This window comes from Myotis yumanensis, unplaced genomic scaffold (assembly GCF_028538775.1).
Source record: "Myotis yumanensis isolate MYYU_CA2020_CCGP unplaced genomic scaffold, mMyoYum1.0.hap1 SCAF_2, whole genome shotgun sequence".
NCBI classification, from domain to species: Eukaryota; Metazoa; Chordata; class Mammalia; order Chiroptera; family Vespertilionidae; genus Myotis; species Myotis yumanensis.
The window spans coordinates 137393550-137411612 of NW_027223753.1; the positions used below are offsets into that span (position 1 = coordinate 137393550).

Here is an 18063-nt window from a genome sequence, read left to right on the forward strand (position 1 = left end):
AATTAGAAGAAATGGATAAAATCCTAAGAAACATAATTATATCCAGATTGAATCCTAAAGACATAGAAAATATGAACAAGCCAATAAGGATAAGAAGATTAAATCACTAATCAAAAACCTCCCAAAAGAGAAAAGCCCAGGAATAGGTGGCTTCACAGCTGAATTTATCAAGCATTGAATTTACCAAAGAAGAATTAATAGCAATTCTTCTCAAACTCTTCCAAAAAATCAAAGAAAAGGGGACATATCCAAAGTATTAGCCAGGACAGTATTAGCCAGACAAGGATACTACAAGAGAAGAAAGTTACAGGCCAATATCCCTATGAACATAGATTTAAAAATTCTAACAAACCAAATTCACAGTACATTAAATGGGTCATACATGATGATCAAGTAGATCCTTGGGCTTCACGGATGGTTCAACTCACATAAATCAATAAACATGAGCCCTACTGGTGTAGCTCGGTGGTTGAGCATCGACCTATGAACTAGGAGGTCACGATTCAGTACCTGGCCAGGACACATACCCAGATTGTGGGCTCTATCCCCAGTGGGGAGTGCAGGAGGCAGCCATTCAGTGATTCTCTCTCATCATTGATGTTTCTCTCTCCCTCCCCACTCCCTTCCTCTCTGAAATCAATAAAACAATTATTTTTTAAAAATAAGCATGATACACCAAATGAACAGAATGAAGGATAAAAATCCTATGATCACCTCATTAAATGCAGAAAAAGCATCTAACAAAATTTAACATCCTTTTATGATAAAAGCTCTCATTAAATTAAGTATGTGCCTCAACATAATAAAGACCAAATATGACAAATCTATAGCTGACATAAGACTTAATTATGAAAAGAACGAATTCTTTAGTGGTGTGTTAATTAGATATATGTCAATTCTGATTCTTCTGGTAATTTCACTGCTCTCTCCCTTTATTTTTTATCTGTTATTTTTGTTTTTATAAGTTTCTGTTTTTAATCTAGTTGTAATTTTATAATTTAATGTTTCATTCTCATTCTTCAAAGTCAAAATTTTTACTAAAAGTAGCTTTATAAAACTATAACTCATAAGTTTTGACATATAAAGATTTCAATTTTATCTTTCCTAACTTACTTTTTCATATCTGAGTTTTATTATTGATATTTTAACTAATGGGGAATTTAAAAAATATGATTCTTTTTTTTAAGGTCTCAGCTGAGTAAGTTCATGAATTTCAACTTCTGTCTCTCTAGCACCGATAGATTGCTGAAATCTTGACTTTATACTTGGCGTCTCAGCTGGATGTTTTTGCTTGGGTTTTCAAATCTCACTCTGCATGGGAAAGGCTTAGGAATTGGCAAATGCCTGAAGAGGAAGTTGCTGCTGCATTTCAGACTATGCTTTCTATTGCTTGTTCCTCCCTGGTCTGCTTTGGCACTGTGGTCTGTGTCTCTCCAGCCTGGTGGAACTGCTCGGAGCCCCAGTCTACTAACTTGTGTTTGGAAATGATGGTCCAAACCTCCAACACCTCTGAGGAAAAAGCCAACCATCAAAGTGGATTCACCTTAGTCCGTCCCTCTTTTCTCTAACATCTTTGCAACTGAACTCCTGATTATCTTGGTTGTCCTCTAATGCCTTCACTGATGTTTCCAAACTTTAAAAAATGTCTCTTATTCAGCTTTTATAATTGTTTTTGGCAAGAGAACTGATAATGAGAATACAAGATTTCCCTCTTAACTGAATGCATTCTTTTCTTATAATGGTCAACTCCTTTTAAATTTTAATCATAGTTTTGATTTCAGTTTATTCTATTTTAAAATCAACTTTTGACTTAGTGTTTCAAAAGTCTATTTCTTTTAATTTATTAAAAATATAAAGTAGAGTCCTGACCAGTGTGGTTCAGTTGGTTGGAACATCGTACTGTGCACAAGAAGGTTGCGGATTCGATCCCTAGTAAGGAGGCAACCAATGGGTGTATCTCTCTCAAATCTATGTATCTCATCTCTCTCTCTCTCTCTCTCAATCGTTTTTCTCTCTTTCTCTTTCCTTCCCTCCTTTCCTCTCTAAAATAAAAAAATAATAATGATAAAATGAAATAAAAAATACAAAGTAGATAATTTCTAAAAATATCTTCAGTTTCTTACTGTAAATCACTTTGTGCATACACCCTGTATCCTTAAGGGAATTTTTCTCTTTATGTAATTTAATATTGCTTTACTCATTCTTGGAAGAGGAAAAATCTGCCCAGGCTCTGTGTTTAGAAAAAAAAACAATTTAAAATTTCTCAAAGTGCCCTTTTTTGTGTGTGGAGTAAATCTCACATATCTTAAACTGAACGGGATAGTTTTTATTAGATATCTACTAGCCAGATGTCAAAGGTCATGGCTCTGCTAGATTTTCTCTTGTCTTTCAGCTGAATTCCCTGACTCAGAATGGAGTTTATTCTTAAATCATTAGAAAACAATTGCAATTCTTTCACCAGGGTAGTACTTGATAAGTAACACTGGTTTCCTTGCCTCTTCCTTTATTTCACCCCTGCCTTTTAACTACTTCATATGAGAAGATGCAACATACCTCCACTTTGTGTTTTTTACGCCGTCACTACCTTGGGTTATGGAGGCTTAGATAGAATGACGATGCCTTAAAAGTTGTGGTGTTATAGAGGAGTGGCTGCCCAACACCAGGTATGGAAAAGAGGAGAGAGCGTTATGTCAGGCAGTGCTGGGCTTTAATACTGGTTACCCCATTCTCAAGTTACTCATCAGTGGAGATTACTTCCTCTTTTTTCAATGGTAATATTGGTATGATAATGTACCCTCCTCAAAGGATTATTATAAGAACAAGCTAACAAACGAAACACGATCAATATACTCTTGCTACAAAAAAAGTGCTCCAAGTACTAGCTGTTATTATAATTCATTATTATCTTATTTTAAATAATTATAACCATTAGTAACTTCATTTTGGGTACAACACTCCTTTGAGAAATCTATGTATCTTGTACATTAGGCAAGGTTTTGTAATATTTCTAATTTGGTGAGGTGGGGGACATGGTCAAGTGGAAGTTACAGTTGGCAATGAAAACAGAATTAGTCTTGTGGGAAGGACGGCCCTTAGACTAGTCTTTGCAACATGAGTGACTCAGTCGGGTCATTTGGGGGGCCAGGGTTTCCACATCAAAGCCTGAGCAAAGACCTATTATAAATATCTGTGCTATTTTCCCCAGAGTTCTGTTGTTGCTGCCATTTCTTCACTTTGAAGCCCTTAACAAACTTACTTCAATTTATCATTCCAATCTGAATCTCTGCCATTGATGCTTATATACTCTTAAGTTACAACTGCACAGGGCAATTGTGATATTCTCCAAACCTGTTAACACTTTTTCCACTTCTATGCAGTTTTGTATGCTATTTTCCGGGCCTGACCAGTCTCAAATGTCCTTTCTCCTTTGTTATTGTCAACACGAATTATCAATCTCTTCCTTCTTCATGACTCAGCATGAGTATCTTCTTTTCCAAGAGTTCTTCCCTTACTCCTCAAGCTCCTATTATTTTTATTCTGCATATTGAAAACTTATACTTGCTATTATTCATTTTCCAGGCTGTAAATTTCTTGAACTGTGTCTTATTTTCTTTTGTATTTCCTGACAATAAAGTGTGATTTTTGTACCTATTAGGTATTGAATAAAGGCCATTAAAAACTGAACTCAAGTATCTTAATGAATGATAATGCTTTTTTATTTAGATCCCACTGGTGAAAGATAGTACTTATACAAATGGAGAACTACTTTTAAAATCTGTTATAATTTTGTTTGCATATATAGTCAATTGTCTGTAGATGGTTATTTAAACTAATAGTGCCTTAGTTTCTGTGGTCTCAGCTGTAATCACTGAGTCAGAGAAGGACTTTATTATTAATCATAAGACTGGGCACTTTACACTGCACATCATGGCTCTAAGTTTCATTCATAGAATCAACAAGGGCATTTCTAGGTCTTTATGCCCTGCTTCCAGAGTCCTTGAATGAAGTTCTCATTCTTTTACCCTCAGACGAACACCTCCTTTACTCTTGATCATGGTTAATGATTTTACTCATTTCCCAAGTCAGGAATCTCCATGTTTCATTCAATTGTTTTTTTTCCCCTGTATTCTATTTATTACCCTAAATCTATCGATTGACTTGAAGTTTAAAAATGAAATGCTCGGGTTGTGGGGCTTGATCCCTGGTAGGGGCCATGCAGGTGGCAGTTGATCCATGTTTGTCTCTCACATCACATTGATGTTTCTCTCCCTTACCCTCCCCGCCCCCCCTGTAAAAAAATAAAATAAAATAAAATGTAGCTCTTACTTTACCTTCTTTTCCTTTTGGAAAGAGTAGGAACCAGTCTCCTACCCATGTCACTGACACTAATTTCTTTCCCACTCTAGTCTATTTTAGTCAATGCCAACTAAAAAATTGTTCGATAAAACCATCTCTGCTATTTGAAAATCTTTTAGATTCAAGTGGCTAAATTATGGAATTGAATCTGATTAGTTTTGACCGAACTGATCAGTCTCACCTCCCACTGCTCCTCTCTGTACAGCTTAGTTCCAGGAAAGCCTCAGGTCCTTTAGGCTTCTTTGGACTCTTTTGTTTCCTGTTTCTTTGGACTCCTTTGTTTCCTGTTTCCTGTCTAGATCAGCCTTTCTACTCAACTTTCAAGCCCTAACAAAATGTTAGGTAACAAGCTGCTCTATCCATGGGGCTTCTCAGCCCTTTGTTAAAGTACCCTCAGTGGTTACTGCACTGGTCCTTACCAACTTGTTTGTGTCCCCATCCCCCAGAGTATGAGTCCCCTGAGAGCAGGAATCCTGAATTATTAATCATTGTAATCCCAAGGTCTGGCACAGTGCCTAATAATGGTAGAGGCACAGTTTGCTTTTCTCAACTCTGGATTTAAAATTCTAGCCATGTGTTTAAGGGTATAATGAGAAGAACAGTAGAAGCAAGTCTGGGGACCTGGGTTCTGGTCCTGGGTTGATTGTTAACAAGCTGTATAGTGCTGGATATATCGCCTCATGTCAGAGGTTGCAACAGATCTCCACTTGGTGTTTTTACGCACATTTCCTTGTACTTTGGTTTTTTCATCTGTAAAATGGGGGTGGGGGTGGGTTGAACCAGATGCTTCCTTTTCTAACTGGTGACAGTTCTCGGTGCAGAGGTTTGTGCATTGACTTGAGTGGATGGTAACATTCTAGGGCATATCCTGAATTTATAATTATTAATTCCCTCCTCTTCCTTTTCTTTACTCTAACCACACACTCATTCTGATTTGATGACTGGGTTTCAGAGTGAGATGTTAAAGATTCATAGTGCCATAGTTTAGACATGTGATCTTGTAATCACATGAGGTCCTCAGTACACACAGTGCACACAAAAAAGCCTTCAATTAAACATGTGAAATGTATTAGTCACATGCTCTTGAGAAAACTATAAAAGGGACCCATCCCAGGCCCAGATGTGCCCTTGGAAAGGTCCGGGCCATCAACAGGGAAGGAGGGGTGAGAGTTTCAGCCATGATTACTCCCATCTGTTGTTCTTTAAAACAAACAAAAAGTTTCCTAAATGAACACTAGACATGGGAAATATTATAAGAAGCTGATATCAAAGCTGGAAAAAATATGTTTTGAGATGAGATTTTAGATTTCAAATTTTGTTAAAGCCTTAACTGCTTATCTCTCCTTTCCCCCCTTGACTTCATTGGTTTTTAACTTTGATTCTTCAGTGATGAGCCTAGAACATACCATTTATTATGGTGGGTAACTCCACTTTGTGGAGCTAAGCATGATCACAATTTTTCCATATAAACTCCTGGGCAATCTAATCATGTATGCAATACCAACTTTCCTCATTCATTTAAGGAGCAGAGAATAACTATAAGTGGAGAGAACTCAGTTGAAGGTATATTAATCCACTGAACTTTTTTTTTGTTAATCTTCACCTCACTCAAGGATTATTTTTCCATTGATTTTTAGAGAGAGTGGGAGGAGGAGAGACACACAGAGAGAAACATCGATGTGAGAGAGACACATCAATTGGTTGCCTCCTGCATGCACCCCGACCAGGGCCGGGAATGGAGCCTGCAACTGAGGTACGTGTCCTTGATCAGAATTGAACTTGGGATCCTCTAGTCAGAAGGCCTAAGCTCAATCCACTGAGCCAAACTGGCAAGGACTCATCTAACTTTAATAAGCCACCATCTCACCTAACAAAGATAAACTTGCTATAACACAGGACAGAATTTGTGTTATTAGCTAATCTATTATTTTTCCTGGATGACAGCAGAATTTATGGCTGGGTAGACCCCACATGACTATTGGTATGAACAAATAATCAAATGAACCAACTACATTCTCATAGATGTATTAATAAAATGTGCAGTTGTTGATGTCTGAGCAATGTGAAGAATGGAATTGCTATAAATATTTTAAACCTTTGGTTTAAATTTCTAACTTGTTGTTGCCCAATATACATGAAGTCCTACTGCGACTTTACGTAAGTTCTAAGAAGATAGTTTTATGACTGTACCTACCCTTTCTAATGTATTTTCATTCAAGGCAGTTAATGAAGTATTTTAATTTATTTGTTCTACACAACTGAAAAAAATCATTAAGCTCAAAAGCAAATGATAATTCTTCTGAGATACTCTAAGTCCTAATTAAATGCAAAAACATTGAATACTTTAAAAATGTGAAATGTTTATGGATGTAGATATTTTAAAAATAGCAACTAAATATTGTTTTTTCTTCATGCAGATAGAAATAAGAAAACACATTTAAGAACATTATGTTTCCTTCACTTCTATTTCCAACAAGGACTCAAATTTAGAGGCTTCATTCATTACAACTCTAGAGAAGCCTTTCACTAAAGAGAAAAGATGTTGCATTAAGTTTTAACAAATGTGAACAATTTCAAGTGAATTTGAGTGTTATTTCAAAGCCAGTTTATAGAAAGTATTAGGATCAGATTTTAACTTTTGAAACAATTTTGTTCCTATTTGTCTTTTCTTCCTATTGCAAATCTGTGGGAACTATGACACAATTTGATTTTAACATGTTCACATGTATTCCTATTGGATGTCTTAAACCAAGAGAAAAACCTTTATGTTTCTGGGACAAAAAATATTAACACACCTGTCACAAACGTACTGCTACTGAATGAGTGGATCAGTAAACGAACCAATGAGTCCAGTCTTTTCTACTCTGTTGAGCCAATGATATATTTCCAAATGCCATCTCAGAGATGTCTTCATTCAGTTTAACAAACCGAGCTGATAGGAAAAATGCCTCCTTCAGCAGCCAACCATAGAGTATTTGGAAAAACTTGAAGCAAAAACAAGTTTTATTTTTTTCTCTTTATTTTATTCCCCCCCACCACTATTTATCCTCCTATACCCTCTTCCACTTCCTCTCACCCCCTCCCCGCTACAATCACCAGACTGTTGTCCTTGCAAAAGAAAGTTTTAAATGAATAGTTCAAAAAAGAGAAGGAACAAAAGAAAAACACACACCTTCAAATAACAGAGATAACTGAGGTAAATCCAAATGGCCATGAACGTATCTCAATTAGATGGACTTAAATGACTGGAGTTTGACATGAGAGCTAAATGGAGACTTAAGTCTCTAGGTACCAAGTGTGGAGGGAGCTGGAATTGGGCTGACCATGTAAAGCCAGTAGTCTGAAATGGCTGTGTTGTTCCTAAAACTGACTCTAGAAAATTGGGCTGGGGCAATTAGAACAAGAATGACTGCTGTGGGCACTAGGAAGTGTCATCCTGGAGAATTCAATACATCAAGCTCATATTGGGAATGCCACCATGGCATAAAGCTGAAGAGACAGTCTTAACATCCATTTCCCCCTTTTCTCTGGGAAGGATCTGGAATTGGAATGACATTGCATTTCTTACCAACAGTACTAGAACCTGGAAAACAACAGACATATGCTTTTTATTTTTTATTTTTATAAAGGTGTTAGTGTTTTGTTTTGTTTTAATCCTCACTCGAGGATATTTTTTTCCATTGATTTTTAGAGAGAGGGAAAGACAGAGAGAAACATAGATGTGAGAGAAACACATAAATTGTTTGACTCTTGCACACACCCCAGGACCCGGGCTGAGGAGGAGCCTGCAACTGAGGTACATGCCCTTGACCAGAATTGAACCCGGGACCCTTTTGTCCGCAGGCCGATGCTCTATCCACTGAGCCAAACAAGCTAGGGCAATAGACATATGCTTTTAAAGTTGAGGAGAAAATATTTCCAGCCTAGAATTCTATGCCAGCCTCCTGTCAGTTATGACAACAGAATAAACAACCCCATAAGCAATCTCTTAAGTAATTTACCTTCAATATCCCTTTTCTCATGAACCTATTGGAGAATGTACAGCATCAAAATAAAGGAAAAAATAAGAAACTATAACCAAAAAAAAAACAGGCAATGGAGAATCCCATAGAGAAGAGAAAGAAATGAAATTCCCAAGATGATAACAAAGTTCAACTTCAGAGTGACGGCTCTTCCTAGAGAGCAAGCAGTCTGGTTGTGGAATAAGAGGACACAGGGATCCTGGTGGATGTTTCCAATGAAAACAAAACACAATGGATGGATCACCAACGTGCTGAGGAGAGTTTTATGGCTCTTGTGGAATGTTTGCTTCTAAACCGGTAATAGCCAGTAGGAAAATAAGGGAGAAAAAAAGTCAACTATTAACTCATCCCTGAAAAGAAGGGTTACACAAAAAAGGTGAGCTTTATTAAACCTTCAAGAGGCAAATGACCTCTAACTTGCACCATCTGTTTCAGAGAATAGAAAGAGAAAATATCCCAACTAATTGTTTATTATATCTTTGATATCTGTAGTAGATAGGATAATGACCTCCCAAAGATATCCTAATCATTGAAACGTGTGAATGTGTCGTGTTACATGGCAAAGGGCAAAGTAGTGGATGGAGTTGAGGTTACTAATCACCTGAACTTAAAGAGTTTAAGCTTGAATTGTCCAGGTGGACTGAGTGGAATCTCACAGTCCTTAAGAAAAAAATAAATGAACAAAACAGAAACAGACTCATCAATACAGAGAACAAACTAATGGTTGCCAGAGGGAAGGGGGTCTGGGGGCTGGGTGAAAAAGGAAAAGGGATTACGAAGTATAAATTGTTAGTTACAAAATATTCACTGGGCTGTAGAGTGCAATATAGGGAATATAATCAGTACTAGTATTGTGGTAATAATTATGTATGGTGCCAGGTGGGTACTTGAAATATTGGGGGACCACTTTGTAAAGTATATGATTATTTATCCACTATGTTGTACACCTAAAACTAATATAAAATAATATTAAATGTAAACTGTAATTTAAAAATAAAATTTTAAAAAGTGGAAGAAGGTATTTGGAAGAGAAGGTCAGATGATGTCTTATGAGAAACGCTCAACCAGCCCTAGCTGGTTTGCGTCAGTGGATAGAGCATTGGCCTGCAGACTGAAGAGTCCCAGGTTCGATTCTGGTCAAGGGCACATGCCCAGGTTGCGGGCTCAATCCCCGGCATGCAGGAGGCAGCCGATTAATGATTCTCTCTCATCACTGATGTTTCTATCTCTCTCTCCCTCTCACTTCAACTCTGAAATCAATAAAAATATATTAAAGAAAGAGAAAGACTCAACCAGTCATTGCTGGCTTTGAAGGAGACCATAGACTAGATAAAAAATTAGGATTCCTATACTAGTAACAACCAATTCCAAATATAAAAGCATCCCATTTTGTAAAGTACCTACTAATACAGCTGCCAGAAGGTATAAAAGATAATTTATAAAAAAAATCTTTAAGTATAAAAGAAATCCTGAATAAATTGGGAGCTGAACCACATTGCTGTATGGGATGATTCACTATTGTAAAAATGTTTCTTCTCTCCCAAATTAATGTGTAAAGTCAATTCAATCCCATTCAAAATTCCAGCAGGATTTATTTTATGGAATGAGACAATTAGATTCAAAATTCAAATGGAAGAATAAGGAACCTATTCTGAGGACATTGTTTATATTTTATTCTATAAGAAGTTGCCTATTTTAGGAGTACAGGGGCCCAAAAGCCCACCCCCAAATAAACAAAGAAACAAAAATAAAAACTTTTGAAAAACAATGGGTGGGGTCATTGTCCTACTAGATATCATGATTTATTATAGAACCACTAGAGGCCTTCAGGGAATCAGTCCAAAACCGGCTCTCCAACATCCCCTGAGGGGTCCCGGATTACGAGAGGGTGCAGGCCAGGCCGAGGGATCCCACCAGTGCATAATTGGGCCCAGAGAAGGACTGTGGGAGGGCTCCAGGGCATGTCTGGCCCATCTTGCCCAGTTCTGATTCTGCTGGACTCCAGTAGCAAGCTAACCTACTAGTCGAATGTCTGCCCTCTGGTGGTCAGTGCGTGTCATAGTGACTGGTTGAATGATTGAATGAATGGTGGGACACTTAGCATATTAGGCTTTTATTATATACGATGATATTGAATTGATGCAGGGATGAAACAAATTAATGGAGCAGAAGAGAGAGCACAGAGAAGACCCATGCATATTCAGAACCCTTATGAAAGAAATCGCATTCAAATCAGTGGGGAAACAATAGACTATTCAGTAAATGGATATGCCAATTGGGTCTCCATAGGGGAAAATATAATCTCTCTTATATTGCACATCAGAATGTGAAAAAAGAAACTTTAAAACTAAAACTATTTTGATCTAGATCTAGCTCATCTAGGTTGATCTAGAACCTCTTGTTCAAAAATATAGGAAGATGTGTAAATTGTGTTCATTGCTATATTTTTGTAATAGCAGAACATTGGGAGTAATTTGATATCAGTCAAAAGGGAAATGGATAGGATAAAGCCATTCATATGTTGGAAAATGAACAGCAATTAAAACAAACCAAATATAGAGAAATCTTAATATCAAAGGTGGATGAAAATGCAAGCTTTAGAATGATTCATATTATAGAATTGCATGTATGTAAATTAAACCCAAAGCAATGTTATAGATGTTTTTGTATTTATGTATGTAGTAAAAGTATAAAAGCTTAGACTGGAAGGTATATATGCCATAGTCCTCTTAGCGGCTGTCTCTGGGTAGGAAGGGACTTGTGGGAAGCATGAGAGTACAATGTCTTGGCTTGAAATATCTGAGTGTTCGTTTATATTTTGGTTCAATTTAGACTCAGTTCTTTTTATGTCCGGAAACTGTCTGAACACATTTCCAGTAGTCTCAGCTACAGTCAAACTAGTTCTTACTATTTGGGAGCAGAGAGAGATTTGTGTTCTTAATGTTGTAATTTTGAGGACAAGTTATAAAATTTGTATTGGAGCAATTATGACCATTTTTTTATTTCCCCACTAGTGTACAGTCCAGTAGGAGGACTTTTATTTCAGTTTTTAAATTTATTTTTGAATAATCTTAGGTTGATAGAGAAGTTGCACAGGTGGTCCAAGGAGTTCCTTATGCCCTTCACCAAGCTTGCCACAGTGATAAATGGAAGAAATTAATCCCCAGCTCATGGAGTAGTAAGACGACAAATGCAGTCACACATGTGGTCAGCTGAGAGCAGCTTGTTTAAAACGAATGAGTTTTCACCAATGTGAGAGGTGACATGTTTCTAAGATGGAAACAGTGTGTGGGAAGAGAATGAAAAACTTGAACAATTTTTCAATTTGTATCATTAATTGTATTAAATTAAGTATTCAATTTATTTGTATTCAAATATTATTATCATGCATAAGCAGAAATGAAACAAATTAATTTTAAAACGTTCACCACTGTTATTGGTGTCACTCACTCTGGTCCCAATTTCCCATATAATCTGTTTCCATCTGTCACACCTGAGCTACCGTGTTCTTTTCTAGGGTAGTTGGGTTCTCTGAGCCCCCAGCTTTAACTGACTCCTTCCATCTCTCCTGATCCTTTCTAATTGTCTGGAGCATCTGCTGTGTAAATTTCTCATGCCGTATTCCTTATCTCTAGTTTTACTTTCCTATAAAGCGTTTACAAATGAGTTCTACCAACATTCTTTCCCCATTTGCACACTCCCTGATCTCCTCTTGTTTAAATGACTGCTGTAATTATTGCATTGAATCTATTCTATATGTACACACTGCTTGTCTGCAATAATAACAAACATTTGTGGCAACTTGCCAAGGATACCTTACATTATCATGGGAACAGAAGTACTAATGCACTATTTACCAAAGACCCACCGATTTCTATGTTCAACCCTTACTCTCCTCTAAGCTTCTGCCTATTCAACAGACTATTTGGATATCTCTGAGTACCTCAGACTCAACGTCTTGGAGACCTAACTAATAACATCCCCTTTAGACCTGCTCTTCTCTCCATGTTTTCTGTTTAGTCAATGGCACTGTCACCCACCAGATGTGCAAGTCGGACCGTCATCCTTGAAACTGGATCTCCTTTCCTTATTTTTCATATCCAGTTTTCTTCCAGGGTATGTTGGTTCTGTTTTTTTACATATCCCACAAATCTGTCTGGATTCAAGCTGCACCCCATCATCGGGCACATGGACCGTGGCAACAGGCAGTTTGCCGATCTTCCTGTGTTGTCTCGTGCTGTCTTTCAGTGGGTTCTGTAGACAGGACTAGGAGTCGGGGCAGGCTTCCCAGGATGCAATCACTTTACACATACTCAAACCCTCACACCTGCTTGCTTAAAACCCTGTCCTCAGGCTAAACACCAAAGTCCCTTATGTGACCTGTAAGGTCTGGCCCCTGTTTTTCCTTGAAATCCTTACTGTGCTCCAACCACACTAATTTCACATAGTATCATTTCTCTATTATTCTTGATACCTAGATTGCCTCTGTGACACCCTACTCTATCTAGTTGACCCTTACACTTTTGTCAGATTTCTCCTTCCATGCCACATCCTTACAGAAGTTTTTCTTGACGTCCCTGAATTGGTCAAATCTTCCTATTATTTGTTTTCAGAGCACTTAGTACCTAACGTCCTTATTAGTACATAGTACAGTTATATTACATTCTTTTGATTAAGTATTTTTCCTACTAGACCTGCACTGTCCAATATAATAACCTAGCCACAGGTGGCTATTTAAATTTAAATTAATTGAAATGAAATAAAATTAAAAAATCCATTTTCTAGTCATTCCAGATGCATTTCAAGGGACTAAAAGCCGCATGTGGCCAGTAGCTACCGCATTGGGCAGTGCAGAACAAACAGCGTTTCCATCATTGTAGGAAGCTCTGCAGGATGCATGCACCAGACTATAAGCTCCTTAAGGGCAGATGCTGTTTATTTTCTCCTTTCCTGTTATTTCACTGTCTATCTGTCCGGTTGTCTGTTTTTGTCTTCCCATTGTATTCCCAGTGCCTAGCAACATTCTGGCCCACAGAAAACCTTCAAAACATTTGTTAAGCAAATGAAAAAATGAATTAATTAATGAGCGTTGTGAGGATGAAGTGGAGCTGTTGAAAGTGTCTCCAGTTGTTATAACTCTGTGTGCTTGCCCCTCCAGTCCTTTTCCCACCATCTTTCTGTGCCGCCATAATGATGCTCATGAATGTCCTGGCTGAGGCTCGTAATAATACTGAAAAGAGAGGCAAATGCCAGTTTAGTAGGCCATGCTCCAAAGTCATCCTCTGGTTCCTAACTGTAATGATAAAGCATGGTTACATCGGCAAGTTTGAAATTATTGATGATCACAGAGCAGAGAGAATTGTTATGAACCTCATGGGCAGGTTAAACAAGTGTGGAGTATTAGCCTGATATTTGATGTGCAACTTGAAGATCTAGAAAAGTGGTGGAACAATCTGCTCCCAGCTGTTAGATAGGTTTCATTATACTTACAAGTTCAGCAGGCATCATGGAGCATGAAGAAGCAAGGTGAAAACACACAGGAGGGAAAATCCTGGGATTCTTTTTTAAATTATTTTTTAAAAATGTAATGACTATATTGGGGTGCCATTAGTTAATAAACTTATATAGGTTTCAAGTATACAATTCTATATTACATCATCTGTATATTGTATTATGCATCTCCTTTCATCTCCATTTATCCTCCCTTTACCCTCTTCTACTTCCTCCTATCCCCCTTCCCCTCTGGTAATCACCATACTGTTGTCTGTGTCTATGAGTTGTCTTTTTCTTAATCCCTTCACCGTTTTACCCATCCCTCCAACACCCTCCTCTCTAATAGCTGTCAGTTTGTTTTCTGAATCCTTGAGACTGTTTCTATTTTGTTTGTTTGTTTCTTTCATTAGATTCCACATGTAAGTGAAATCATATGGTATTTGTCTTTCTCTGACTGGTTTATTTCACTTAACATAATACTACTCTCCAGGTTCATTCATGCTGTCACAAAAGGTAAGATTTCCTTCTTCTCCTTCTCCTTCTCCTTCTCTTTCTCCTTCTCCTTCTCCTTCTCCTTCTCCTTCTCCTTCTCCTTCTCCTTCTCCTTCTCCTTCTCCTTCTCCTTCTCCTTCTCCTTCTCCTTCTCCTTCTCCTTCTCCTTCTCCTTCTCCTTCTCCTTCTCCTTCTCCTTCTCCTTCTCCTTCTCCTTCTCCTTCTCCTTCTCCTTCTCCTTCTCCTTCTCCTTCTTCTTCTCCTGCCCCTCCTCCTCCTTCTCCCCTCCTCTCCTTCTCCTCCTCCCCCTCCTCTCCTCCTCCTCCTCCCCCTCCTCTCCTCCTCCTCCTCCTCCTCCTCCTCCTCCTCCTCCTCCTCTACCTCCTAATTCCACAAGGCCCTTTAACATTTCATGTAATACTGCTTTAGTGGTAACAAACTGCTTTAGCGTTTTCTTCTTTGGGAAGCTATTTATTTTTTCTTTAATTTTAGATGATATCCTTGCTAGGTAAAGTAGTATTCATTGTGGATCCTTGATTTTCACCATTTAGAATATCTTATGCTAATCCTTTCTGGCCTGAAATGTTTCTGTTGAGAAATCAGCTGACAGTCTTATGAGAGCTTTTTTGTAGGTAACTAACTGCCTTCTCTTGCTGCTTTTAATATTTTCTCTTTGTCTTTAACCTTCGCCATTTCAATTGTGATCAGTCCTGGTGTGGACTTCTTTGGGTTCATCTTATTTGGGACTCTCTTGCTTCCTGAACTTGTGTTTCTTTTTCCTTCATCAGGTTAGGGAAGTTTTGGTCATTATTTCTTCCAATAGGTTCTTGATCCCTTGCTCTCTTTCTTCTTTTTCTGGTATCCCTATGATATGGATGTTGTTATACTTCATATTGTTCCAATAGTCCCTTAAACTATCCTCATTTTTAAAAATTCTCTTTTCATTTTACTGTTTTGATTGGGTATTTTCTGCTACCTTTTCTTCCAAATCACTGATTTGATCCTCTGGTTAATCTAACCTACTGTTTATTCCTACAAGTATATTCTTCATTTTAGATATTGTATTCTTCACTTCTTACTGTTTTTTTAAATATAGTTTCTATGTCCTTTTTATGTTTGCCATCTCTTTGTTGAAATTCTCACTAAGTTCCTTGAGCATCCTTATATATATATTTGAACTCTATAGCTGGTAAATTTCTTGCCTTTGTTTCATTTAGCTATTTTTCTGGAGATTTCTCCTGTTCTTTCATTTGGGCAAATATCTTTGTTCTCCCATTTGGCTGCCTCTTTGTTTTTGTCTCTATGCATTAGGTAAATCTACTATGGCTTCCACTCTTCGTAGGGTGGTCTTATGTAGTAGGTGTCCTCTGGTACAGCCTCCTTGATCACCTGATCTGGGTGGTCCAGGAATGTCCCTTGTGTGGATTCTGTGGGTCCTCCTCTTGTAATTGTCTTGGTTGCTATTGGCCCATTCATGTGTGAGGTCGATCCTCAGACTGGCTGACTGTGAGGATCAACCCTGACCACAGTATATGAGCTGCTGTGCAGGTGCTGATCACACAAAGCTGAATTTGACTCAGCAAAGTCTGCCAAGATCTTCCTTTGGATATGCCCCTTGTGAAGCTAAATGGATCCTGTTGTGATGTTTTTTGAACCTGGCCACTGGTTGTGTTATTTTAGGTCCTCTTGTTAGGGCCAATGTCAGACTCTGTGACTGTCCCTGGGCAACCTGTTTGAAGCTACAAAGTGATCCACAGTTTGTGGCTGCCTCTGTTGTTCCTGAGTGTGTATGGAAAGGACCACACTGAAAACTAAGGCTGGCTTTACCAGCACTGGGCCTAGGGGTAGGTCAGCAAAAATCCCAAGATACCTCAAGATCCTCCATCTGCCTCCACCTGCTAGCCAGTCACTAAAACAGTCTCTGGTGGTACTCAAGTTGTATGAGATAGGTTCTCAGTGAGTCACCAGGTAGGGGCAAATGGTGTTCACTAATTCTATACGGGTTCAACTTAGTGGCACTGAGTCTGAGGCCACTTGGCAATGTCCCAGGATATATCAAGTCTAGCTTCCACCCACTGGGTGCTTCCAGACATTTGTGGTGGGACAGTATTCTCAAGACATCATCAGGGTGAGGCGAGCAGAATTTATTACACTGAAATAGACCAATATTTGGCCGCATAAAAGATGGGCATTGTACCGGTTGGAAGTGGGAGGGACACACAATTCAGTCCATCCAAGATCCTTCCAGAAGCCCAAACTCAACAGGGCTATCAGGAGACAGGGCAGTGGGCTTGTGGATCTCCTGTGCGGGGGAGGTGCCGATCAGCCTTGGGGGAAGGTGGAAGGACTGGCCTTGTTCCACAGCCACACAACATAGTCTGTTCTGGATTCTGCCCAGACTTTGGCAGGATGGGGCCATCAGGAGCCCAAAGGATGGGACCAAAGGATCTTCTGTGAGCAGGAGGCACCAATCGTTTTCACAGGAAAGTGGGAGGAATGACCCCCATTCCAAAGCAACACCACTCAGTCACTGACACCCCCTGAGTGTGCCCAGACCTTTACATCCCTACCCATATCAGGGAATGAGCTTCACAGGTGGAGTGATATGGAGTCTAGAGGGTGGGATTGTTGCATTTCCCCAGGCTGATCCCATAAGAAGGGGAATGTTCCACCCAAGAAATATGACATTTGTGGCATGGGAGACTGAGCACAGAGGTCCCAGTGGCTGTCCCCTCAGCTCTCTTCCCAGAGCCACAAACTGCAGTCTCTACTCACATTACTCCAGTGCACTTTGTCTTTCCTCTGAGGGAGCCCAGGGAGAGTGACTGCAAATGAGATTCTGTGCATAGGCCCTTTAGAAGGGTGCCTATGTCTCTAGCAGACTACTGTGTCTCCTTGGCATACATAATCCCCACTGATTTTCACAGCCAGATATTATGTGGGTGCCTCTTCCCAGCCCAGGTGCTCTGGGCTGGGAGCCTGGCATGGGTTGAGACCCCTCACCTTTAAGGGGGACCTTTGAAGCTGAGATATTACTCTGAATCTCATCCGCTGGGAGCATCGCAAGGCCTTTTTGTGTCTCTGCCTTTCCTACCAGTCTGGATGTGACTTCTTCTATAAGTCCTTGTTTTTAAGACTTCTCTTCAGCTAGTCTCTCTTTGGATATTCAGGTTGATTGTTCTATATTTTAGTTGTAATTCCAGTTTGGTCCTGGGAGGAGGTGAGTGTAACATCCACTTAGTTCACCACCATTTGGATCTCTATCCTGGGGTTCTTTTACTAGGGCTTTGATATATACATGCATATAAAATGCCTCAATGGAAAAAAAAAAGAATGTTTCAAATTGTGAAAATTTTCTCTGAGCCTGGTATTTGCCGACCTTTGCTGCAAGGCCTCAGCACTTTATACTCCCCATGTGCTTACTTAGTGACATGCCCACATAAAGCGTTGTTTTGTTGTCTCAAAATTATACTTGGCAAATCATGGTCTGGAGATCCTTCATGAACACTTTGTAAGAAAGGGCTCTTTGTGGAAATAAAAGTACCCAACTGAGGTAGTGTACATATTAGTAGATGTTTATTAGTTTTTGGCAGTGAATAATTGTCATGTCTGAGATGTGTTCTTACACCTAAATGAATATGCCAAATGCTGTGAGGGAATCATATTTCTTATTTTACTTTGTTTTATTTAGCTTAATTTA

The 18063-nt window shown here is 38.8% G+C and overlaps 1 pseudogene; it reads left to right on the forward strand.

The window, feature by feature from the left end:
- Positions 1 to 13568: 13568 nt before the first annotated feature.
- LOC139002598 (small ribosomal subunit protein uS8-like) lies at positions 13569 to 13989 on the forward strand (annotated as a pseudogene).
- Positions 13990 to 18063: the final 4074 nt, after the last annotated feature.